General features: G+C 34.7%; 2 protein-coding genes across 4 annotated transcripts in view; one reads left to right on the top strand and one right to left on the bottom strand.

Moving 5' to 3' along the window:
* Nucleotides 1–24,704, bottom strand: part of LOC111515617 (uncharacterized) — a 77,630-nt gene extending 52,926 nt beyond the window's left edge. The window contains exon 1 of the mRNA XM_074180334.1: nt 24,596–24,704. The gene's annotated coding sequence lies outside the window, so the exon portion shown is untranslated. The remainder of the gene's footprint in view (nt 1–24,595) is intronic.
* AstC-R2 (Allatostatin C receptor 2) overlaps nt 1–26,151 on the top strand; it is a 649,221-nt gene that overhangs the window by 452,844 nt on the left and 170,226 nt on the right. The gene's annotated exons all lie outside the window — the stretch shown is intronic.

Genomic DNA, 26,151 nt, shown 5'->3' with positions numbered 1-26,151 from the left:
CAGCTTTGCTGACAATTTGCCCATTCACCTCAGGTGAATAAAAACGTTATATCATTATTATTATTATATTATATAATATTCAAATCATCTTCGAACCATACAGTTTGTGAAGCTAATCGAATTATGGATCAGTAGTGAATAATTTGTTTTCTATATTGGGATGAATTCAGACCACAAACACATTTTGATAACCTTTTAACATCATTGATAAACACAAATTTTGTTGACTTCTTTCTGTAGTGATAAGTGATGATTTTTTTCATCATTATGGGAATCCAAATTACGTAATTTTTCTGTATCAATTCGCGAAAACTTCATGCACTCGAGAAATCGAGATCCTACAGATACGCTTCCATGTTTGATTCAAGGATGTTTCATGATGTATTCCATCAGTTGGGACTTCCATTGTCTAATGATATAAATTGATTTGAAATCCCTGAAAGAATCTGTATAAAATTGTAAAAAATATCTGAAAAATAACAATTATATTGAGTAAAAACTGAAATCACAATGAAATAAGAACAAGCAACAACCAAAGATCAAAAAAATTGAACTATCAATACGAGATGAAAAATTAACAAAATATCAACAAGAAATGAAAATTGAAAATTGAATCATTCTAAACCAAGTCACTTCACAACGTTTCGATTGTTAGTATCCACAATCGTCTTCGGGTGATAACTGGAATTCCTCCGAGATTTGACTGTTTATAGTGTCAAATATAGGAAATGAACATGAAATAATTCAGATTCATTTAATTACAAACATGAATTGAAAGATGTTCCAACCCCACTTCAATATTTTAACACAAAAACACTCAGTATTGAGAATTCCATCTTTTAATATTTCAAGTTCATAGACATGGAAATTGATCCGATCACAGGATATGGAATATAAAACAATCTCCAAATACGCAAACTTGGCACAGATTGCATGCTGTGCATTTTACCTCAGTACAGTGACCGGATCGAAGTCGCAATGTCAGCGTATAATTCTTTATAAATATTGAGGGAGGTCAAGATCATGGATCATAGTTAATAGTTAACAGTCAACAGACAGTATTCAGTATTCATTTGAGTATCGATTAATCATCAGCAATGCAGCGCATCTCCTTCTCTTCGGTCCTGCTGGGTGGCAGTATAATGTAAGTTCTTGATTGTTTTAATGTATTATTTTTATTAACATTTGAGCGTGAGTTTATTTTTTCTGTTTCTTCACAATAAACATTTAATTAAGTTTCAAATGAGTTCTTTCATTATTTTGAATGAATGAATGGGTGAAACAGTAAATAAAAATCCTCTCGTTAATAGCCAAGCGAGACCTGAGTTGCGACAATAGATCATTCGAGTGCTTTCACCTATCTCCTCCATCTATATATCGAAAACCCACTCACACAGAACAGTATCTGAAAAAGGAATCCAACCACCATCAATCGACTAAAAGAGGAATCATCAAGACTCTACTAGATCGTGCTTTCGGGCTCTATAATACAAAGGAAGGTCTCGAAAAGGAACTAGGCATCATCGAAAGTGACCTTCAACGGAATGGTTACTTCAAAGTAATGGCAGAATAGGCTTTAGCTAGAAGACATCAAGAACTCCACAAGGAAGAGAAGCCGACACAACCAGTACTTGTACTTCCCTACATCAGAGGGTTGTCGAAAAGGATTGTTTCCAAGTATAACATCAGAACCTGTTTCAGATTTGGGAACACTATCCGTAGCAGCCTCACAAAAACCAGGCCACCAAACGAGGACTGCGATTCCAAGAATTGTATTTACCGGATATCCTGCGAGTGCGGAGAATCATACATCGGTGAAACTAGAGGCCATTGAAAGTTTACATTGCCGAGCACAAAAAACACACACAGCGAGGAGAAACCAGCAAATCAGTAATAGCAGAGCATGTTTGGACTCATCAACATAACATCAAGTGGGCTCAAGCTGAAATCAACCCCAAGGAGGAACACTGGTTTAGGAGAAAATTCAAAAAAGCCGCATATATGTTGTCCAACAACGCATTTAGCCAAGCTAGCGTAGATATACGCAACATATGGAAACCTCTAATAAAGCGGAACACGACCAACTCCCGCCAAACGGTCAGCTTCCGCTAAAACTGATGAAGCGGTGAGAGAGAAGAGAGAATAGGTGAAAGCACTAGAATAACCTATACATAGTCAAATCTCAGAGGAATAAGTCCAGTTATCACCCGAAGACGATTGTGGATACTAACAATCGAAACGTCGTGAAGCAACTTGGTTTGGAATCTTTTAATTTTTAGTTTTCATTTCCTGTTAATATTTTTACATTTTTACATAGTTACATTTTGTTTTTGATTTCTTGGTTGTTGCTTGTTTTTATTCCATTGTGATTCCAGTTTTTACCTAATATGATTGTTATTTTTCAGATATTTTTTTTACTTTTCACAGATCCTTCCAGGGATTTCAAATCAATTCATATCATATTAGTACTATGTTGCTGTATCGCTGCTGTTCCAATATTTTGACAGAATCAGAATCAACGAACTTGGGAAATATTGTTCTACAGCGCCATCTAGTGGCGAGTTATAGAAAAAGTAATAGCCTATAAACCTTCTCTATGAAAAATTACTCATACATGTCAAGTTTCATCACGATCGGTTGAGCGATGTAGAAGTTTATCACTTACCAACCAACCAACCGACCAACCAACCAACAAACATCCATTTTTATATATTAGATTAGACAACGAAAGTCAGAACTGATGAAATACATACGCTTCCATATTATTCAGTCTTTGAGACGCTCTACACGCTCTGAGTACCAAAGCACCAAAACTTATAAATTCAGTATTCGACCATCCCACATACAGGGCTTTTCATGATGAGCGTTAATTAGCCGTTCCTGGCAAACTATTCAACGGATCAACCTGAAAATTCCACAGTATGCATAAGTCAATATGACCTACACGCCTTAAATATTTTAGACGAAGCGGCGTTGTCGCTTCTACTATAAAGTAGCGGCTTCTTTGATTTTTCAAATAGAACACCCCATATATAATATCAAATTATGATTCATTATCACTTTGTCAACAAATTCATATACTATTTCCCTATACCTATCTATTACCGTTTAGAAGATATAAATTAATTTCGATATTTTTTTTACCAAACATGAACTATTATAAATGCTGATAATCTTGAACTCTCTTGCCCTAAAACGATCAAATTTGAAATGGATTGGAGTGATACTATGAGGATTTTCACTCTGAGTCATATTTCCATTTGCCTCATACAAGGTCTTCAAAAATGCAGATACTTTGATCTCATGAAAAAATGAGTGGAACTTGATTTTTTCAAATGGAACACCCTATATATTTCAATATTCTTGAGCTCTATATCCAATTTTAGATTAACTTTGTTCAGATAATACTATTTCTATTTTGAACCGTTTTCGAGATAAACTGTTTCAAACGGAAATTGACATGGTTGCCTTGTTCATCACTCATTTTTATAAAACATATTTCGTTTGATGTTTCTCAATTAGTCACAGATAATACAATGAGAAGATAATTATTAAAATACTCCTCAACCATCGAATGAAACTTCTCTTCAAACAATACTTTATTAACGCTGAAACACGAACTGAAAATGATAAACCCATAAATTAATGAGTTAATTTAATCGTCAGTGTATTTCAGAATATGTTCAAACACATCTACATCTCTACTTGAACAAACATGTAATCTCTTCAAAAGATTGTCATGTGTAGCGCTTCTGATCAAGTCTGGAGTCAAACTATTGAAAGCAGTTGTAACTCTCGATTTCATATCTTCCATTGTTGTTATTGAAGTAGTGTGAACCATATTTTTAATGAAACCCCACACGAAATAATCTAATGGATTGCCATCTGGTGTTCTAGGAGGCCAACGAAAAGGTTCATTATTACCAATCCATCTGTCTTCGAAGATTTCGGTTGAAGCTTCGCTGACTGAATGAGAATTAAGGGGTGGAGCACCATCCATTTGGTACCATACACGTTCTCTTCCTGGTCTATTATTTGAAATCATCTGAATTCCATTCCTCAGTAAATCTTCATATTTTGATGCATTCAAATTATCATCATAAAACTCGATACAAAAAATTTACCCATCCTGACTGTTATATCTATTGAAAACTCCATTTTTTGTGAACTTGGCCTCATCTGTCCATATGATATTGTCAAGGAAATGTTCATCCTCTTGAGTCTTGACAAGTAACCATTCAAAGAATTCCACTCTACGAGATAAATCAGTCTCTTTCAAATGTTGGACACAGTAGAACTTATAGGGATGCCATTTATGCTTATTAAGAATTCGACAAATTGTTACGTAGGGTATACCTATCTCCCTTTCAGCCTCGTGCAGAGAAGCATTTGGAAATGCATGAAAGTATCCCAAAACTGTTATACCATTGTCATCATCATCCACTTTAGTCTTCTTACGAATGATTTTTGGACGGAAGGTCCCATTCAACCTACAGTTTTTTAGTAGTCGATTTATCACATTATTATTCGGCTTCGGAAGTTGTGGATATCTTTCATGAAATAATCGGCATGTTCTGCTTGCAATTGTATTGCACTCATCATAAATTATTAATAAATTCAAGAAATTTTCATTACTTTAACCTAATATTGACATTATTCTATTATAATTGGTAGCTATCACAATCAGTCAAAACTACCAACGAAAGTCTGACGTTAAATAATTAGTTTATTTATTCTTCCAAAGCACACTATTAAAAAATATTAATGTGTACTGTTGTACGTTAGAGACCAACACCTCAATGTATACACATTGTAACTTTTTCTAAGGTAGGTACATAACAATTTCGAATTGACTGATCTGAGACAGTTAAAAAACTGGATCAAAAAGAAATATTACTAAGTATAAAAAAAATGTTGAATATCCAAAATAAGAAAACCACGTCAGTTTCCGTATGAAACAGTTTATCTCGAAAACGGTTCAAAATAGAAATAGTATTATCTGAACAAAGTTGATCTGAAATTGGATGTTGAGCTCAAAAATATTGAAATATACAGGGTGTTCCATTCGAAAAAATTGAGTTCCACTCATTTTTTCATGAGATCAAAGTATCTGCATTTTTTAAAGAACCTGTATGAGGCAAATGAAAATATGACTCAGAGTGAAGATCCTCATAGTATCACTCCACTCCATTCCAAATTTGATCGTTTTTGTGCAAGAGAGTTCAAGATTATCAGCATTTATAAAAGTTCATGTTTGGTAAAAAAAATATTGAAATTAATTTATATCTTCTAAACGGTAATAGATAGGTATAGAGAAATAGTATATGAATTTGTTGACAAAGTGATAATGAATCATAATATGATATTATATACGGGGTGTTCCATTTGAAAAATCAAAGAAGCCACTACTTTATAGTAGAAGCGACAACGTCGCTTGGTCTGAAATATTTTAGGCGTGTAGGTCATATTGATTTATGCATACTGTGAAATTTTCAGGTTGATCTGTTAAATAGTTTGTCAGAAACGGCTAATTAACGCTCATCATGAATAGACCTGTATACATATATCTATTGGCAGTTATCAATGTTCGTTGTCACGAATCAAAACCACAAAACCACACTATAGGAAAACAGTATTTCTTTATCTGAAACTGGAAGTAGTTATATTTTTATTCCTACAGTACAATTGGTATCATGGTTTAGAATATCCGACAGATTATGCTGCTAATTTCGTTTATGGATTCGGAATATTCAAAGTATTATTTTATTTCCAGTTGAAATGTTTTAACTTTACAATATCGAACAGATGGTTTCAACCCTCGTAAAAGTAATTAGAGAAGCGCAAATAATCGATCTACTGTGAGAATCAACTCATGGTGGTGTCCTCCGATAGGTAATTTCATGTGGAATGCAAGGACAAACTGGTACATAGGATGCTCCATCTATGAAAATCTCATTACTGAGCGCGTTATAAATCAGATGACTCTGATAAGTCATGACTCCAATTTGGGTTGAGAGAGAAAATGAAAACTTAGCCCAATAACGTTCGGGAAATTAGAGACAACTTCACTTTGTCCTAAAGGAAAATAAAACTACAATGGAAGGATGCTGATATAATCATTTATTAGAGAGTGATTTTTTTCGATTCGAATCTGATTTTTGAAGAATGATTATAGATTTAGTAACATGCACACAAAATTTGATTGAATACCACTCAATGAATAAAACTCTCTTGATTGTGATCATTGGCATACTTATTACATGTATAGTAGTGATGTTATTTTTCAAAGATATTACAAAATAAACTAATTGAGCCAATAACCATGACTACATTTCAGTATCGACAATTCGAAATAGTTATTCAAAAATATAATTATTGTGAACTGACTCCCCTTTTTGAATGGGAGGAAGGGCAAATTTCCCATTCCACTTTGTTCATATTTCATATTTGTTGAACAATTCTTGTAAGGGGAATAAAATACTCTCATTGAAAAGGCATAGACGTTCTTTTACACAAATTTTTCATTGGTAAATTCATTTATATTCATTATTAATTAACATAAGAATAAGGTATAATGTTACACAGTTACCTGAAAGGAACGAATTATTTCCTCTATGAAACTAGGAAAATCAAACCGAAAAAGCTGATGGTCGAAAATGACGTTGAAAAATAGTTTTACCAGTGAAACCAATTCCTCAAACTAACTACCAGAATCTATCACTTTTCACTTGAAATATACAGGCAGTTTTATCACACTACGAAGACTTCCACCTCATTATTATTATTCATCTAACAAGGAGAGGCAGGTCAGACTTACCTTGGAGCTCTAACCCATTTGGAGGGCGAGCCAATATGGTTGACCGATAACCACTCTCCATTCTCTGAAATGAGTGGTCATTGGGTTCGAGAATCGTGTGCCCTGAGCTGACATAGTAAACCATGAGAGCCTTTTGCTTTTACTCTGTCATTTCAAAACAAACCGTGAAATCTCAAGATTAGAGAGTGGTGTAGGTAGGAATACAAAGAGTACATGTCGGTACTTCATCCATTTTTCTTCTATCTATCGGATGATAATCGATAAAAACTCCATCACGCATATTGTCTTATTTTGGTAGTGGAGGAGAACTGCATCAGGCTTATCAGCTTGATATTTGAAAAAGGAATATCCCCCAATAAAAAAAATATCAATCCCGTTCCTCTGGGCAAACTATAAATGACTTGTAAATTTGATCCTTGACCTTCAAATTCAAGGTCACACTTCTATTTGATTTTCTATCCTTCTCATAAATCATGAAAATTCGCCGTGATACGATTTTTTTTCTGACATGTTATAAATTGTTCTCTCTCCAGTGAAGGAAAACATTGAAAAACAACAAAACTATGAATTTCCATAAACTTGTCTGTTTTTGAACTTTCGAAAAATTATAAAGACGTTCATTTGGAGGGTGGCTTCATGCTGAATTTCAGATTGTTTCCCTATTGCAAATTAAACAATTAGTTTTATGTACGAAAATTTGTTTTGCTTTTCCCTCTACCTATCGACTCGTAGACATTGTGGATTCTTTTTTATTACACGCTTTATATTAGCTTCAGCTGTATGTATGTATATATGTTTGTTTGTTTGGATGTTTGTAACTCTCAAGCTTGGGATCTGTATTTGACAGAATTATCGACATTATTGTTTGATGTATTCACAGGCAGATGGCGCTGCTGTATTTCTTCATTTAATTTTTTTTTTATTAACACGCGTGCCTGCTGCCTTATTTGTAACCCACCTTTACGCGCCTTGGTAGCTGATTTTCAGGCTACCTCTCCGGAATCGAAAAATATCAATGGTCATTTTTCTAAACAACTACTACCCCGGCTAATACCACGCTTGATATTGAATGATATACCACAAACATTCCCAGCAGCTGGACCATGCTGAAATTATCCGAGTAGATCACGTACAGACCGGTTTCAAGGTATTAATCCTAATCAGTACAGGAAAGATACGACCCAAACAGCGAAACAGCGAGATTGAGCTTTCACTAGTTGATAATCTTTCTCTTAAATACAGTTGAGCCGCATTGAAATTAATCAAGTCCTAGGCACATTGTTCTCTGGGTCGGATCTCTCCTGCACTGACGGGAGGTAATATCTCGAAACCGGTCCTGCTGCTGGATGACCGAGAAACTTTTGCGAGACTAATCTCTGTGAGGTGTCAGAATGCAATGCTTGTTATCTACACATAAAAAATCTGACAGAATGATCATTACTCAAAATTCTGACTACGGTTCAAATCTAGAAGAACACTTTTGTGTTGCTCGACTGATAATCCTAGTATTCAGAACATTTCACCTACTATTTATAGCAATAGGGTGGGCTTTTGCCGTTTTTCTGTAGCTGTTAAAACAATTGGGCAACTGAAATGAAGTGAAATTATTACATAAATATAATATCCTAGAAGCATCAACAAAAATAAGCTATCCTCAAACATTGCAAAGGACTGGAGTTATCTTCTTTAGTCGGTCAGTAGCCAGGCGGTTCGACGTGGGTGCCTTGTTCACTCACACGAATTGACTGTCGTGTTGGTCGGTGGTTCAAGCCCAGCCTGAACGGTCGATTTTCACTTGCTATCGTCCATCCCATGTTAGGAATCACACGTTAAAATGTAAGACCTCGTTAATCCTCAGCTCGCACAATTTTCGACTTCTGAGGGTTATCGTTCGTAGGGGTGTGACAGCTGGTTAACGGAAAAACATAATTCAAACAGATTTCAAACAGACTTTCAACAGTAGAAAACTGCAATTATGATGCAGAAATTCAAGTCAGGTTTAATTTAATTCAGGGAAAAATCTCCACTAATATTCAATATCAGCATTTGTCATCAAGAAACTTTGTAAGGCCGCAATATCAGATAAAAACTGGGATTGATCAAAGAATGTAAACTGTCAACGCCGCAGATAACTGTGTGAAAGCCATTTTCCGGGTTTTTTGACCGTAGTCTGCAGGCTTTTTTGTCTGATGTTTCGTCTACTACTGCGAAAGACATTATTAAAGGCAATGATGTGTTCGAGTTGTTGTTTCCGTTCTTCCTATTTGACTCCTGTTTATTATAATTATTAGTGAGCGTGGGTTGGTTTCTCCTAACTGGATTACCTGAGAGGTAGCCCTTTTTTCATTATTGTTCATATATTTTATATACAGGGCTTTTCATGATGAGCGTTAATTAGCCGTTTCTGACAAACTATTTAACGGATCAACCTGAAAATTTCACAGTATGCATAAATCTTTATGTCTTACACGCCTAAAATATTTCAGAGGAAACGGCATTGTTGCTTCTACTATAAAGTAGCGGCTTCTTTGATTTTTCAAAAGGAACACCCCATATATAATATCATATTATGTTTCATTATCACTTTGTCAACAAATTCATATACTATTTCCCTATACCTATCTATTACCGTTTAAAAGATATAAATTAATTTCAATATTTTTTTTACCAAACATGACCATAAATGCTGATAATCTTGAACTCTCTTGCACTAAAACGATCAAATTTGAAATGGAGTGGAGTGATACTATGACGATCTTCACTCCGAGTCATATTTTTATTTGCCTCATACAGGGTCTCAAAAAATGCAGATACTGAGATCATGAAAAAATGAGTGGAACTCAATTTTTTCAAATGGAACACCCTGAATATTTCAACATTTTTGAGCTCTACATCCAATTTTAGATTAACCTTGTTCAAATATTACTATTTCTATTTTGAACCGTTTTCGAGATAAACTGTTTCAAACGGAAAAGGACGTGGTTTTCTTGCTCGTTTTTTTGAATTTATCACTTATTTTGGATATTCAATATTTTTTTATACTCAGTAATATTTCTTTTTGATTCAGTTTTTTAACTGTCTCAGATCAGTCAATTCGGAATTGGTATGTACCTACCTTGGAAAAAGTTATAATTTGTATACATTGAGGTATTGGTCTCTAACGTACAACAGTACACACTAATATTTTTTAATAGTGTGCTTTGGAAAAATAAATAAACCAATTATTCAACGTCAGACTTTCATTGGTGGTTTTGACTGATTGTGATAGCTACCAATTATAATAGAATAATGCAAGATTAGGTTACAGTAATGAAGATTTCTTGAATTTATCAATAATTTATGGTGAGTGCAATAGAATTGCAAGTGGAACATGCCGAGTATTTCATGAAAGATATCCACAACTTCCGAAGCCGAATAATAATGTGATAAATCGACTACTAAAAAACTGTAGGTTGAATGGAACCTTCTCGTAAGAAGACTAAAGTGGATGATGATGACAATGGTATAACAGTTTTGGGATACTTTCATACATTTCCAAATGCTTCTCTGCACGAGGCTGAAAGGGAGATAGGTATACCCTACGTGACAATTTGTCGAATTCTTAATAAGCATAAATGGCATCCCTATAAGTTCTACTGTGTCCAACATTTGAAAGAGACTGATTCACTTCGTAGAGTGGAATTCTTTGAATGGTTACTTGTCAAGACTCAAGAGGATGAACATTTCCTTGACAATATCATATGGACAGATGAGGCCAAGTTCATAAAAAATGTTTTCAATAGACACAACAGTCATTATTGGGCGCCAGAAAATCCCCATGTTGTCCGCCAAAGGGGTTTTCAAGAAAGATGGCAATTCAATGTATTTTGTGCCATAAAGAATGAGTCAATTTTTTATATCGAGTTTTATGATGATAATTTGAATGCATCAAAATATGAAGATTTACTGAGGAATGGAATTCAAATGATTTTAAATAATAGACCAGGAAGAGAACGTGTATGGTACCAAATGGATGGTGCTCCACCCCTTAATTCTCATTCAGTCACCGAAGCTTCAACCGAAATCTTCGAACACAGATGGATTGGTAATAATAGACCTTTTCGTTGGCCCCCTAGAACACCAGATGGCAATCTATTAGATTATTTTGTGTGGGGGTTCATTAAAATTATGGTTTACTCTACTCCAATAACAACAATGGAAGATATGAAATCGAGAGTTACAACTGCTTTCAATAGCTTGACTCCAGACTTGATCAGAAGCGCTACACATGACAATCTTTTTAAGAGATTACATGTTTGTTTAAGTAGAGGTGGAGATGTGTTTGAACATCTTCTGAAATACACTGACGATTAAATTAACTCATCAATTTATGGGTTTATTATTTTCAGTTCGTGTTTCATCGTTAATAAAACTATTGTTTGAAGAGAAGTTGCCTTCGATGGTTGGGGAGTATTCCAATAATTATCTTTCCATTGTATCATCTGTGACTAATTGAGAAACATCAAACGAAATCTGTTTTACAAAAATGAGTGATGAACAAGGAAACCATGTCAATTTCCGTTTGAAACAGTTTATCTCGAAAAGGGTTCAAAACAGAAATAGTATTTTCTGAACAAAGTTAATCTAAAATTGGATGTAGAACTCAAAAATGTTGAAATATACAGGGTGTTTCATTTGAAAAAAAATTGAGTTCCACTCATTTTTTCATGAGATCAAAGTATCTGCATTTTTTGAAGACCCTGTATGAGACAAATGAAAATATGACTCGGAGTGAAGATCCTCATAGTATCACTCCACTTAATTTTAAATTTTATCGTTTTATTGCAAGAGAGTTCAAGATTATCAGCATTTATAAAAGTTCATGTTTGGTAAAAAAAATATCGAAATTAATTTATATCTTCTAAACGGTAATAGATAGGTATAGGGAAATAGTATATGAATTTGTTGACAAAGTGATAATGAATCATGATATGATATTATATACGGGGTGTTCCATTTGAAAAATCAAAGAAGCCGCTACTTTATAGTAGAAGCGATAACGCCGCTTCGTCTAAAATATTGTAGGCGTGTAAATCATATAGATTTATCAATACTGTGGAATTTTCAGGTTGATCCGTTGAATAGTTTGCCAGAAACGGCTGATTAACGCTATTTCGGTAGAGATATTTTACGGTTAACCTCAAAATGACAGAGTCGGACAATGCAGAAGGCTGTCATTCTTGGTTTGTTACGTCTGCTCAGGACACACAATTCTCGGACCCAATGACCGTTTACTTCGGAGAGTGGAGAGAGTTTATGGGTTTATGGAATAGAGTAGAATAGAATAGAATAGAATATTCATTTAACTATGTTATATACAAAAGTACATTTATGGCAAGTCAGTTAGATTAGAAATACATAAAGATATATTAAAAATATATTAAAATACCTAGAAGGTCATAGTAGCGACAAATGAAGATTGCCACGTTGAGTATATTTATGATAATTATGATCCAAAAAAAAGAAAATAGTGATGATATTTATCAGAGCACTTCTGAGAAAACAGAGTCGAGCGAATGGGATCTGAAAGGAGTGTTCAAAGAGGCACTTTAGGATGTTGCATATATTCTTTAAACTCAACCACTGAATAGAAGCAGAGCTGCAAAAGAAATCTTCTTATCTTTTTTTGAAATGAAATTATATTGGGTGACTCGATATCAGATGGTAATATATTATACACATGATAGTCTGGTGAATTTCTTTGGGAGACTGTAAGCCTGTAACTGGGAATTCTGATATAATCTGATCGTCTTGTATCATAGGAATGTACTTGAGATTATGTTACCAAACTTTTTTTTTGTCTATGTATTTCTATAAGAGTCTCATATATGTATGAGGAAGGTAGCGATACAATTTTGAGGCGAACAAATAAAGGACGACAATGTTCTCTGCTATTACAATTTAAAATTATTCTCAGGGCCTTTTTTGTAGTCGAAAGATTTGCAGTGACTTTGAGGAGTTACCCCACATTATGATACCGTAACTCATATGAGCATGAAAAAGTGCAAAGTAGGTACTTTTCAGTGTATCATTATTAACATATCTTTAATTTCCGAAGTAAAAATAGCGTACTAGAAAGTTTATGTCTAAGTTGTTCAATATGACAATTTCAGCCAAGTCTATTATCAATAGTTATTCCCAATAATTTAACGTTATTGTCCTCCGTGAGCGAATTATTTGTAGAAAATGTGATACTCTAGGTTTTACCATTATTAAGTTGTAGCTTATTAGCCTGAAACCAATTTTTGGCTTTTTCTTGTAACGCCAGTGATAACATCGGTAGTTGCTGATAGTCATAGTGAGAGGTAAGCAGAGAAGTATCATCAGCAAACAAAGTACACTTTTCCGGCAACAGAAATCGGCGCAAATCATTAATGTAAATTATAAACAGTAACGGTCCAAGGACCGAACCCTGTGGGACACCATGTATGTTAGTTTTCAACTCTGACCTGGGTTAACGTTACTGGTTTGCCCTCCGAATGGGTTGGAGTTCCGGGTATAAAGTGTAACCTGCCACTTCTTTCACACAATTCTAGGATTGTGACTCACAAAAAGTTCTGAAATCTGCTGCTTCCATAAATCAATATCGTGAGAGAATCCATTTTGAGCAAAACGAAATAGATATCAAGAAACCGATCAATATGCAAGATTGTTATATTTCGATAGATTATTAGATTGGTAAGCGAGTATGAAATTGGATAGTCATCAAATTTGCAATTACATTTATTCTTGTACAAGAATCCACGGGACTCGAATAGATTTCATTTTCATCATTTTTATGTTCTTATTTATCATCGTTAAAAAGAGAGATGAATCATCTAGATTCCAAATTGTCAGTAAGGAAAAGTTCTTCATAATCCAAAAGTGGTATAGATCTTCGAAATAATTTATTGAAACCAATTTTGAAATATCTGTTTGATTTCCATAGTTTCCAAACAGAAATTAACGAAGTAGAATATGTCAAGAATGCTGGCAAAAATGATACATACCAAAGAATCATTTCGACATAACGCATATTTTCAAAAATAACTATTAAAGTGTAAATCACAAATAGAGGTAACCAGCAGAGTGAAATTATGATAGCTGTTTCGAGGATCCATTCTTTTTTGGTCAACAGTTTTTTGTTTTTATTTTCGATGCCCGAATATAGGAGGAGAATCACCAAGAGGAGATAATAGATTGTTACGAAGTAAAAATTGAAATCGTATCCGAATCCCACCCAAAAACAAATGGCCCCAGCTATTGCGTATATGATAGCGTGAAAAACATAAATCGAGAAAATTAAATGAGAGTGATATTGTTCATATTTATGAAACCAGGATGGTTTTTTTGCTTCCAATATAACATCCACCCCAAATCCTGATATGAAAGTTACGGTCAGAGCCATGGTAAAATACTCTACTCTCGACCATAAACAAAACCAGTCCTTGATGAGTTGGCCCCCATAAAATATATCCAGAATTGTATAGAAAAATGGCATCGACACTATGTACAGAATATGCGAGAAAGCGAAATGCAGCATGTATAGGTTTGTTCTGGTCCTTAGCCTTCTGTACTTCAAAATAACCATAATGAGAACAACATCTGCCATAACAGATGCGCTGCAAAGAGGTAAGCTGATGTAATCCGTAGTGATACTCAGATATTCCAAAGCTGATTTTCCTGTTTCATTGGATTGTCTCAAATGTGGATCATCATCCATCTTTGTTACTTTATCTGCAACGAATTAAAGTTATGTCAGGGTCAGGAAAACTGAAATGTAGTGATAACAGTGGAATTGATAAAAAAACAAGATCTCCCTATGCCGTAGTGCTGCAGGTTTTTCCGGGTTTTCCTGCAGCTGAAAAAGGAAATGCGCCACTGGAATCGATCAAGTCGCCCCAGAGCGCTAATTAATTTTAGTTGCTGTTTCATAATTTCATAATTTGTATTGACATCTTTTTCTGATAATAATTAATTTTTTTCTACGGAAGCTATACAATGTGCCACTTCTCTCATCGCTTTCATACGTTCAAAACGAAAGATTTCTCCCGCAGTGAGAAATATCCGCCATTACAGTGAGAAATAATTTCTCACTGTTATCACGATAACCCAAGTCAGTCATGAATTGTTACATGTCAGATTTAAATGACACGTTCTCCATGTTGACAACGCTACGCCAACAATTCGCGTGCAATATCCAAGTAGCCCATTGTCGTCGTTTCTATAACAATAAAACCGAAGCAATGCATATTTATTGCTGTCAACTCACGCAACGAAAATAGTTTTATTGTGTATTGTTGTAGTATAAACAGTTCAGATTTATTAAATATTGAATATAATGGAATATAGAGATTTAGAGTTGGAAAATCCACCTCCAGAAATTGTACAGGTAAATTTTCGTTTTGTGGACGCCCGGCGATTTCGAAAAAAATTTTTACTGTACTTACGTATTTTGCGTAGATTACGTATCCGAAAAAAAAAGGCGGCGCTCTCCCTTATTTAAAAAGTTATGGCCCTTCAAAGTTCAGAAAGAGCAAATTTTCAGCCTTCTTTTTCACCAAATTAATCATTTAAAAACACAAGTATTCATTCACTAGGTCATCTTTACACCTTATTCCTCTTTCTTTAACACTTTTCTCTTCAATAATCAACATTTTTCTTATAAAAATGTTTAAAAAATGTACGGAGCTGCTTTTTGGTTACATATCACTCTATTTTACGTTTTTAAGGTTAATGATATGGTTGGTACGACTGATGCAGTCAATATTCCTAAAGTAATTCAAGTGTTTTTTGACTTCATTCTTTAGCTCGTAAATTGGTTTTTGGCACTTTTCTTGAACTCACAACAAATGTACTGAGCTTTTTTCTTCGGTATTTTCATAATCCGCTTTCTATTGCATCTATCTATACCATAAAGTGTCATAATTTAATTTGCACTCTTCATTGCAATTAGTACAACGTATTGTTGCTGCAAACACTCCTACTTGAACCAAATATAGAATTAAAATATTTCTTACTCTCACTAAATTATGAATTTCGTTCAAATTCATTTTGTATTTTTCTCTCACGTCAAACTAAAAATTCAAATCTACGAATTTAAAGTAGTAGGTGACGACAAATACCAACTGCTTTTTTCTGAAATGTCACTAGTATCTAACCTACAAATATAAGAGTGTCACCAGGAGAAGCATTCGTTTTTAAATTGAGTTTTTTTATAAGAAAAATGTTGATTATTGAAGTGAAAAGTGTCAAAGAAGGAGAAATAAGGTGTAAAGGTGACCTAGTGAATAAATGCTTGTGTTTTTAAATAGTTTATTTGATGAAAAACAGGGCTGAAAAGTTGCCCTTTTCTGAACTTTGAAGGGCCGTAACTTTTTAAATAAGGGAGAGCGCCGCTTTTTTCTTTAGGATTCGTAATCTACGCATCAAAATACGTAAGTATAGTCAAAAATTTTTTCAAAATCGCCGGGTGTCCACCAAACGAAAATTTACCATTGTTCAGAAAGCAGTAGATCTTTGCAATAATCTAAGCACATCAAAAGAAAAATATGAAATCACTCACAGAAACTTTATGAACTGGAATGAAAGCCAAGGTAAATTCTTGTTCCAAAAATAACTTGTTAATTTATTTAGAAGAGTTGTCAAGAAGATTGAAATCATCAACATTATGGTCTCAGTACTCGATGCTGAGGAGTACCTTGAATATTAAAAACTGTGTTGATATATCAAAATACGTAAAACGTGCATTTTTAAAACGCAAATCTGAAAAATGTGCTCCAAAATAGTTAAAAACATTAACTTCTGAAGAAATTCAATAATTTAAAAAAAATGTACCTGATGAGAAGTATATTTGCTGATAAAGGTATGAATAATGTTTTTTCAAATTGTTATCGATTGGTTTTGATTTCAGGCTGCTTTAGCTATTGGCCTTCCAGAGGCATGCCGTTGTGATGAACTTCGAAAATTAAAAATTGATGACATGGAAGATTTTAATTCGGCCCAAGGTTGCTAGAAATTTCACAGTCACTGGAGAACTCTACCAAATTTACAAGAAATATGTGAAGCTTCGACCATGCACAAATGGAACAGATTTTTTTTCAACTTACAAAAATAAAAAATGTACGAAAGACAGCAAAATTTTTTCATTTACCGAACCCTGAATTATATACTGGCCACTGGCCTCATCTGCGACTATTTTAGTTGATGCAGGGGCAGATTTTTCAACTTTAAAACGCCATGGGGGTTGGAAATCCAGCAATGTTGCTGAATCTTATATCGACAACTCCACAGCTAAAAAATGAAAATTTCAAAAAGTGTAGTACAATTCATTCAGCCTCCAGCGCCATTAGAACCTGAACACAACAATGCTGTGGAGGCTCAGTACGTTTCCCCATCAACTTCAACTTCGACCGCAGCTAGTATTTCAATTACCGAAAACATGTTGAAACAAAACGGCCTACCAGGAATTACTTTACAAAATTGTTCAAATATAACTGTTAATTACTATTTTGAATAAAATATAAAAATTAGTTAACGACTTAGGGGAGACTGGGGCAAGATGAGATAGCTAAGACAAAACTCGTTATACAAGGAAAATTAAACTCTTTAATAACATTCTTTAACAAAAGAGGTAACCATTATACATTTCTTTCTTATAATTAAACGTTGTAGCATGCAAAATCACAGAACTTTTTTTGGCAACTAATGAAAAAATGAACTCGGCAAATTTCCCGTTTTGCCATAACTGGGGTGAGATGTGAAACGCTGTGGGGCAAATCGAGTACGCTTTTTAATCGGGTAGACAGCTTTCACAAATTTGTGCCTCTTCATCTTCCTCATCTACTCCGGCACATGAATTATGCGCCCAACCGTGGCACACGCCGCAGATGACCCAACCTTCGGTTAAATCTGAGTATAAGTACCCACAATAGATGCAAGCACAGTCATCATCCTCTTCTTGGGATGAACTATCTTCCGACTCAGTTTCTTTTTTGCACCTTTTGGTTTGACGCTTTTTCTGCAGGTTTTCCTTGTCAGTTGTCTTTTTAATCTTCTTTGCAGTCTTTTTTCCAGGTTTATTTATTTGTTTTTTACCTCTTTCAGTCACTTGATTATCAGTACATAGAAAATGTTATTTTAATCACAAGGGCGGGGCAAAACGGGATAGTATCCCATTATGGCCCGATCATCTTGCCCCGATCCACACGTAGGTAAAAAAGATGACGCATTTCTAACCTCAAACTTTACCGGCGAAAAAATATGGTTTGAATTTAATGTTTTGGACTACTATAATAAGCTCGGGATTGAAATAATACATTAACACAGGTACTTACATGTCTGTACATCAGTTTTCGTATCAAATATCGCGTAAAAACACTTGCAATATCACTTTTTTCTCTCTGCAACGCAAAAACGAGTTCTAACCTGTTCGCTCTGCTTGGACACACTAGCGGAGAGTGAAGTTCGTGCAAATGGCGCTGTCGCCACTCCGAACACGATTACTATTCACGCACACAAGCATACTTCCCGTGCTGCCCCGAACTTCATCTTGCCCCGGTTTCCCCTACAAGTATTATCATATAAGTAGATATTTCAATTTTCAATACTTGAAAACAACGCAACCGTAGTAAAAGTACAGTGTACAATGCGTGAAAAAATGACATATTCCTCACTCGCTTGATTTGCGGTAGTCGGCTTCGGCTCGTGCCAAAAAACTTCTACGCTCGTGAGAATTATGTCTTTTTTCCCACTTGTTGTACAATATACTATTGTATTCTTTACTATTGAATTGTTCGTTCGAAAATGATTGTGATAAAAGGGATCCTCCAAAATCCATGAGAAATTAATCGATTTACCTCTAATGAACTTATATATTCTAATAAAGGGTCTATCAACAGGGACTTCCGAACTTTGACAATTGATAATGGCCATCTTATTGAAGCAACATCTGTCAAATTAGTTGTCATTCATTCAGTCTGTTCTTTCAAATCACCATTGACAGAAATAGCATTCAACACGTGCAGATAATGAAAAATTGTTTTATCGAAAAGGGTGTTTGTTCGGGCAACGTACCGCGCGCTTCGCCCTTTTACGGTCGCCATAATCGTCCTACAGAGAGGACTATTTCCAATGCGGTGGATGAATTTGAGTCCCCCCGTTTAGTGAACGATCGACCAGCAACCGAATGTCGACGAAACGCAAGATCTGCCGAAACAATACCGCTGTCTGTGGGAGTGTGTAGGAGAATCCGAAATAGTCGCTCATAAGAACTCGGTCTTTCGCAGATCACAACTTTGCGATAAAATTGTCGACTTTGGATACCAAACCACATGAGATCCAAGAGCGTCCAATGCATCACGAAAAAGTCATTGTTTGGTGTGGATTTTGGGCTGGCGGCGTCATCGGTTCACATTTATTTTACCCCTTTTAAATCATAATATTCATCAATTTAAGAAAGAAATAAAATCACAGATGCTCACTGCTCAGTGCTAATTTGAAAAATTTAAAATTCAATGTATGGTAGTGCAATTAAATTGTTAAATTGACAAAATAATGTTAACAATATTAAGAGTTATTGGCATTTATATAAACTATTTTTTTCTCTTCTCTATCATTGTTATGATAGAGAAGAGATAACTATTTTTATAATTGAATTCTTACACTCACTGTAAAATTTTTGGGAGAGGTGGAATATAGCCTTTGCCTAACCCTTTTCCTTTAATGTATAAATGTATTGTTATGCATAATAAACGATATTATTATTATTTATACGTTTTTTATATTTACTTTTGAATTTGGCATTTTCTTTGTTCATTGTACATTCGTGTTTTCTTTCAACTGTATTTTCCAACCAGAGAAATGCCCATTAATTTTAATATAAAATATATACGCATGCGCAGACAGTGTGGTTATCTCACTTGCTCTTACACAGAGACTGTATGAGGAAATTATTCAATCCTGACGATCCCGATCAGGATAATGAGATAAACTTATGAAATGATTACAAAGTTTGAAATACATCTGTCCGTTAAAATTTTGTCAAAATCGAGTTTAAAGGAGACGATTACAATTAAACATACAAGAAAAGATAATTAAAGCGTGTTAAAACGAAATACAGATGCGTTAACTTGTTCGTAGTAAAAAAGTTTCTCCAAAATTTTGAAGTTGGTACTTCAACAATCAGTTCACAACTGATAAATTTTATAGTAAATAATAAATATTTCTTTCAAATATCAAAACAAACATCAATATTCAGACGAAAATTTGATGACGCAAATGTTAATCAATGATTCAACGAATACATTTCTTTCAATATTATATCATAGGTCATAGTGATTACGGAGAAAATTTCAGATTGATATTCAATGTTGACATGAATGAAAAAATGATTGACAATGCTGTTATTTTCCATAATCTTTGGAGAAAGATAAGACAGCAAAATAACAGTTTTTTTTCTAAAATTTTTCTTAATTTTCTAAAATACGAAAGGAGAACTAATGAAAGTGAAACCACAATAAAAATAGTGGACTCAAATCGAATGACTATGCGAGTCACACTACTGGTTTTCTTCAAGCAATGTGATGATTGTCAGACCAATGATCACTTATGGTGCAGTTGCCTGATGGCCGAAGGCTTTACAGAAAACGGTCAAACGAAGGTCTGTGGCTTACAGAGACAGGCTTTTCTGGTCATCAATGGTGCTATCAGTACCATACCTCCTTTCCACATTTTTCTGAAAAAAAAGTACCTGGACTGCATATAGACATGTGCATATTGCCAATTGCACAAATCAATTTAATGCAGAGTGCAACACACTGTTGGTTGGCACTGGAAGTCACAGCATTCTGGAAATGACCTATAACTTTATCTCTCTGTCAACTACAAAATGCCTTATAAAGTACTGTTCCCGTGTAGAGAGGACTGGATCCTCCGGGAGAAGGAAATATTAGGAGCAGATAGTTGTTGGTTCAGAGATGGATAAAAAAAAACCTACCGGTTCTGGCGCAGGTGTTTTCAGTCGCAGACCCAGAACAGAGATATGTACCTGCTGAGGAACCTATGCGACTGTATTTTAAACGGAAATTTTCGTTATTGAATTGTGTGCGGCGCGATTAGGAGAATCCAACCTCATACACAAGTCAACAAAAATATTATCGGACAATCAAGCGGCGTTAAAAGCTCTTGGCTCCTACCAAGCAAGGTCTAAATTAGTATAAAATTGCCAAAAACGACTCTCCTCGATAGGAAGACTCAACAGATTGTCTCTTGTCTGCTTGCCTGGCCATACTGACCTGAAAGGCAATGAGGCTGCTGACTCCATCGCAAAAGAGAAGGCTGCAAGCTGCCTAATCTGTCCAGAACCTGTCATGGGCATCGCTTTAGGCTTTGCCAAACAAACATTGATCACCTGGATGGCAGAAGATTTATGGACTTTTGGCAGCATCTTCCAGAATTGGCTCACTCCAAGGCGTTTATTCACCCTTCAAAAATTAATACCGAAGAGTTGTTGGACTTCAGTAGGGATGAACTATGATATCTGACAGGCCTTGTTACAGGTCACTGTCATTTGAATCACCATATGCAGATACTCGGGCTGTGTGTGTCGCCGCAGTTTGGGAAATGATGAAACAGCAGAGTACATACTTTGTGCCTGCCCCGCTGGGGACCGAATCAAATTTTCAGAGTTCGGCAGAGCCGTACACTTACTATCTGACCTGAAAGGCGACTCACCATACGAACTAATCGGCTTCGTTAAGAAGCTGGGTTTGTTTGGCCAAGTGAGAATAGGTGTGAGCCACAATAAACTCTTGCAGGTTGCGGTGAAGGGTCGAACAGACCCACTCACTTCGAATCTAACCTAACCATCAACGCGAAGCAAAATATCGGGTTCGGAGCTGTCGCTCGAGGTAAGTATTCGAAAAAGTGCAACTCATGGAAGTGTACGTCTGTTTTCGTAAATGACTGAAATACAGGAATGTTCACATGTGTATCAGATTGTAAATTATTGATACATGTTATGAAACACACTCCATTGTCAACCTCCAATTACATTTTTTCAACAACTACTCTGTAGTCATATCAGTTTATATCCGAAAAGATTCAGATTGTTTGAAAATTATTAAACCTATTCACTCTATGAATGTACTACACTGTAGATGGGACAAAAAATCATTTCTGATATTTCTGAAGAGTGTGCATGTATTTCTGAACTGTATGGCTAATCAGTTATTACTGAATACAGGGCTTTTTATAATGAGCGTTAATTAGCCGTTTCTGGCAAACTATTCAACGGATCAACGTGAAAATTCCACAGCATGCATAAGTCAATATGATCTACACGCCTAAAATATTTTAGACGAAGCGGCGTTGTCGCTTCTACTATAAAGTAGCGGCTTCTTTGATTTTTCAAATGAAACACCCCGTATATAATATCATATTATGATTCATTATCACTTTGTCAACAAATTCATATACTATTTTCCTATACCTATCTATTACCGTTTAGAAGATATAAATTAATTTCGATATTTTTTTACCAAACATGAACTTTTATAAATGCTAATAATTTTGAACTCTCTTGCACTAAAACGATCAAATTTGAAATGGAGTGGAGTGATACTATGAGGATCTTCACTCCGAGTCATATTTTCATTTGCCTCATACAGGGTCTTCAAAAAGAAAAGATAATTATTAAAATACTCCTCAACTATCGAATGAATCTTCTTTTCCAACAATAGTTTTATTAACGCTGAAACACGAACTGAAAATAATAAACCCATGAATTAATGAGTTAATTTAATCGTCAGTGTATTTCAGAATATGTTCAAACACATCTCCACCTCTACTTAAACAAACATGTAATCTCTTCAAAAGATTGTCATGTGTAGCGCTTCTGATCAAGTCTGGATTCAAACTATTGAAAACAGTTGTAACTCTCGATTTCATATCTTCCATTGTTGTTATTGGAGTAGAGTAAACCATATTTTCAATGAAACCCAACACGAAATAATCTAATGGATTGCCATCTGGTGTTCTAGGAGGCCAACGAAAAGGTCCATTATTACCAATTCATCTGTCTTCGAAGATTTCGGTTGAAGCTTCGCTGACTGAATGAGAATTATGGGGTGGAAAACCATCCATTTGGTACCATACACGTTATCTTCCTGGTCTATTATTTAAAATCATTTGAATTTTATTCCTCAGTAAATCTTCATATTTTGATGCATTCAAATTATCATCATAAAACTCGATATGAAAAATTGACTCATTCTTTATGTCACAAAATACATTGAATTGCCATCTTTCTTGAAAACCCCTTTGGCGGACAACATGGGGATTTTCTGGCGCCCAATAATGACTGTTGTGTCTATTGAAAACTCCATTTTTTGTGAACTTGGCCTCATCTGTCTATATGATATTGTCGAGGAAATGTTCCTCCTCTTGAGTCTTGACAAGTAACCATTCAAAGAATTCCAATAGTTTATCAGAAACGGCTAATTAACGGTCATCGTAAAAAGCCCTGTATATCAGCAGAAAAGTTGGTGGAACAATACCCTCTTTGTCTCTTGAACGCAAGTTTTGAACGATTTGTTACAGAGATACATGAATATAATTTTCTATCTCAACTGACAAAATCGAAAAAATAAATTTGGAAATTATAATATTTTTCTGTTGGGAAAGTCAATTGAAAACAATGAAGATAAAACATCGAGATTCGAGAAATCAGGAATATATAAATCAAATTGTGGAACTTGCCCTGCGGTATATATTGGTCAAACCGGCAGAACACTCAGGAATCGCATCCAGGAACATCATATGAGCTATGTGAATAAGAAAACAAGTTCGACACATTCAAATCATATTTCAGAGAAAAATCATATATTTAACAAAGATTTCCAAATTTTTCACATTTTAAATGAAGGTTGGAAGCTGAATCATCTGCAAGCAATGGAAATTATTAAACTTGAGAATTCAAAAATTCACCGAATGACCGATTAGATTTAAATGGATCCTCATTTCTGAAAATATGGAAACCGATATTATCAGACTCTTCGTAGAAGTATCATTATTGATTTATATAATATGGTCTAGGTAATCATGATTGAGTAAGTACCTGAAAAGTAGTTTTCACGGATGTTTACGTGAGGTATATAAAAATTATAATAAAAAGATAACTTTCAGTATGTTATTGACTACGAAAAAGTTACTGTAATAATGGAACATGTGATATTCTTGGAAATAAAGTTTGTGGAGATCGAATCATTTGGTATAGTTTGTGAGATTATGATAATCTATATGTATTGAATATATTTGTAACATCGTTACAACTATATGTAACATCGTTTCAGGTTCTTTCCATTCAACTTGCCCCCACTGGCAGAAATATTCTACAGACTTGCTTGAGGTAAGAAATGGTGGGAATCTTGCGTCTTGTTGGGTTATCTCAAGCAACAAATGGTTTCACAATACTCGTTAGAACAACAAAAAAAAAGGATGTTTGGAAGTAAAAAAGAACGTGCCACAATTTTCAACAGATTTTTCTCGGCTAGTTTTGATCGATATGATTTGCAATTTGAAAATACAGTCCTTCCAATCAAATTAATATTTGGTAAAATGAAACTCAATCATAAATGAATGCAAAAACCTCAATTATGTCTCACCCGGTAATCAAATCTATCCTTCTTTCAGTTCGTACGTGACAAACGTACTTACAACTAGCTTACTAAAAAAGTATCGAACAAATCAGCAAATACGTACCTACTCGTACAATTGGAAAACCAGCCACAACAAATTCTTTCAAACGCTGTCAACCGTACTGAAATCATAACGCACTTTAAACAGTTTAATGGCTGCTTCAAAACCTACACAGTACCAATTGATGAGCACAAAAAGGTAATTTACGGAAATTGTTACTGCTGTCTGTTATTATTTTCTCTCCCACAGGAAACGTTTTATCCCAAATGAAAATAATTTGCCACTTGAATATAATGTTTTTCTAAAGACCTTCGCAATCCACAATCGGGATTCAATTATTCGAGACCTATTATTAAAGTGACTTTCTCAATTTCTTTCTATTTTCGTGCTACATCCTTCAGGAGTGGTTTTTCTGCAGTGCTCAGAGCGGAACCAACATTTTTTATTCGATCTATAGTTGAACTCATGCTTATCGATCCTGTATGTCTGTCATACCCCTGCTTCTTCATACAAATGAAAATATTGAAATCTTCAGAAGAGAGGGAGAAAACAATCAATTTCAAAAAATTAACTCTATACAAAGATGTGTAGATTATGCAAAGAAGTAACTTTCAGACCCGAACTGGAAAAAAAGCCCTTTCGAAACAGTTAGGTTGTCACCTTCGAACTATACGCAAAGGACACGTGATCACCTGTCAATATATCATATGACAGATGGGTATTTGCCATTTAGCTAACAGTGAAGATGGGTGGGGTTCCCAACTATTGTGAGTTGATTCGATTTTAAATGGGCGCCAGGTAAATTGTAAAATGCCAAGTACCTCAATATAATATATTCGCAATGAAGATCAATATAGAAAATATTGCAGAAGCCACTGGACTCTACAACAAACGTTCTTTATTCCAAAATTTAATTATCAGCAATTCCCATGAGCAAATTAAGCAATCAAATATATGCAATCAAATAACTATTCACTCTTCCAAAATTCATCCAATTGAAGAAACTAATAACTTTAGTACAAGCAAAGAGTGCAAGCTCTCAATAAAACAAATAAACAGATAAGGCAAGTGCAATAGAATATTAACTATTAACCAAAAAAATAATAATTATCAATAGCATACGCATAAAACTGACCGCCTTCAATAGTTATACGACCAGTTATCAATAAGCACTAGCATAAGTATAAACATAGGCATAGACAGCAAAATCTGATCCGTTTCTAAATTAACCTAATTATCGATAGTAATAAAATCCAACACCATGTGACGTAGGTATTTGAATTGTTCCATGACAGAAATTAAATATTCACTGAATATCAGTACGCAAGAATCAGATATAATGCGTTTTAAAAAATGTTCATATACAGTGTGACCTATTTTTAATGGAAACACCCCCCTAAAATTTGAAGTTGTAAATCGATTTTAATCATTTTTTTTATGTCAAGTACTAAAAGGTCTACCTTGGGACAAAATTTGAAATGTTTATTGAAGTTTCAGGGTATACTACGATATTTTTTCTTAGTCGAAAGTCAGGATTTTTTATTGGCAATTTTTTATTGAAAAAATCACTACGATACTGGATTCCGGGTACCTCTAAATAGGTGTGGCCAAAATTTCAT

Source organism: Leptinotarsa decemlineata, unplaced genomic scaffold (genome assembly GCF_025532065.1).
Source record: "Leptinotarsa decemlineata unplaced genomic scaffold, Ldec_3_MD MMD2_tig00026294_RagTag_RagTag, whole genome shotgun sequence".
In the NCBI taxonomy this organism is placed as follows: domain Eukaryota; kingdom Metazoa; phylum Arthropoda; class Insecta; order Coleoptera; family Chrysomelidae; genus Leptinotarsa; species Leptinotarsa decemlineata.
The sequence above is the reverse complement of the archived record's forward strand: the minus strand, read 5'-3'. Positions and strand labels throughout refer to the sequence as shown.